Source organism: Mandrillus leucophaeus, unplaced genomic scaffold (genome assembly GCF_000951045.1).
Source record: "Mandrillus leucophaeus isolate KB7577 unplaced genomic scaffold, Mleu.le_1.0 Scaffold618, whole genome shotgun sequence".
In the NCBI taxonomy this organism is placed as follows: domain Eukaryota; kingdom Metazoa; phylum Chordata; class Mammalia; order Primates; family Cercopithecidae; genus Mandrillus; species Mandrillus leucophaeus.
Genome location: NW_012106675.1, coordinates 705,074 through 707,198, shown reverse-complemented (window position 1 = coordinate 707,198; position 2,125 = coordinate 705,074).

Sequence of the window (2,125 nt, the reverse complement as noted above, 5' to 3'; positions counted from 1 at the left end):
TCCATCCTCACATCGCTATAAGGAAATACCTGAGATGGGGTAATTTATCAAGGAAAGAGGTTTAATTGACTCACAGTTCCACATTGCTGGGGAAGCCTCAGGAAACTTACAATCATAGCAGAAGGCAAGGGAGAAGCAGACACCCTCTTCACAGGGTGGTAGGATGGAATGAGTGCTAGCAGGGGAAATGCCAGACTTATAAAACCATCAGATCCCGTGAGACTCACTCGCTATCATGAGACCAGCCTGGGGGAAACTGCCCCTATGATTCAATTACCTCCACCTGATTCTACCATTGACATGTGGGGGTTATAGGGATTACAATTCAAGATGAGATTTTGAGGGAAGGACACAGCCAAACCACATTAATATGCCTTTTTTTTTTTTAACTGTTAAGTACTTATGTATGAATAAGTCTCAGAAAACAATTGTTTATCAGTAGCATGTAAATTCAGAGTAAGGAATGATAGTATTGGCAAACCACAGATTGTTCACATGTGTGGCTGAGGTAGTGATACCTTTGCTTGCTGATAGGCCAATATGTGAACAAACTGTTTAATGCACAAAAAGACTTAAAATAAGGCCAGGCACAATGGCTCATACTTGTAATCCCAGCACTTTGGGAGGCCGAGATGGGTTTTATTGTTCAATCAGAACAGGTCCTGATTGAGCTCAGGAGTTCGAGACCAGCCTGGGCAACATGGTGAAATCCCATCTCTACAAAAAATATAAAAATTGGTTGGGCCTGGTGACATGCACTTGTAATCTCAGCTACTTGGGAGGCTGAGGTGGGAGGATGGCTTGAGCCCAGTAGGTGGAGCATACAGTGAGCTGAGATAGCACCACTGCACTCCAGGTTGGGCAACAGACTAAATCCTGTATGGAAAAAATAATTTAAAATATTTTATAAAACTTCCTTCAGACTACGTTATAAGGTATATATGAAACATAAATGAATTCCATATTTACACATGGGTCCCATCCCCGAGATATCTCCTATTATGCATATGAAAGTATTCCAAAATCCAGAAAGAAAATCCAAACTCCAAAACACTTCTGGTCCCAAGCATTTTGGAAAAGAGATTCCTAACCTGTAGATGAGTGATCCTCAGCATGATCTTTCAGCCCACAATTTCTTTCTCCCAGTGTCTCCTAATCTCATTTCACTGAGACTTTCAACTCCTCCACTGCACTAAAACCATTCTTGTTAATGTCCTGATATTCTTCCAATTATTGAGAACAGTTATCAGTTTTGTTCTTATTTGGACCAACAATGTGTTTTAACATGTTATTCATGTCTTCTCTTATTTGGCTCCCAAAATGTCAAAATCCTTGATTTTTTTTTTTCCTCAAAAGTTTCCTCTTGATCTCCTTTTTAGATTCCTCCTCTTCTTCCTAAACACTTAACAGCAGGGTCCTCCATAGCTCAGGACATTCTCTTCTCTATCTATTCTCCTTTGATGATTCAAATGCTCTCAAAGCATTAAATAGTCATGTGTCACTTCTCAGTGAGCATGCATTCTGACAAATGCCCCGTTAGGCTGTTTCATCACTGTGGGAACATCACAGAGTGTACTCACAGAAACCTAGATGCTGTAGCCTACTACACACCAAGGATATATGGTATAGCCTGCTGCTCCTAGGTTACAAACCTGCACAGCATGTTACTGTATTGAATATCATAGGCAATTATAACACATTGCTAAGTATTAGTGTATCTAAACACAGATGAACATAGAACAGGTACCATAAAAGTAGGTCATAAAAGATTAAAAATGGTACAGTTGTCAGGGCACTTGCCATGAGCAGAGCTTGCAGGACTGGAAGTTGCTCTGGGTGAGTCAATGAGTGGTAAGTGAATGTCAAGGCCTAGGACTTACTGTATACTACTATAGACTTTATAAAATTTGTGCAATTAGGATACACCAAATTTATTTAAAACGTTTTCATTTTAAATAAAATTAACCTTAACTTGCTATAACTTTTTACTTTATAAGCCTTTTATTTATTGTTGTGAATCTTTTGTAATGACACAGCTTAAAACACAAATACGTTGTCCAACTATACAAAAATATTTTCTTTATATTCTTATTTTATAATCATTTTACTATCTTTTTTTTTTTTT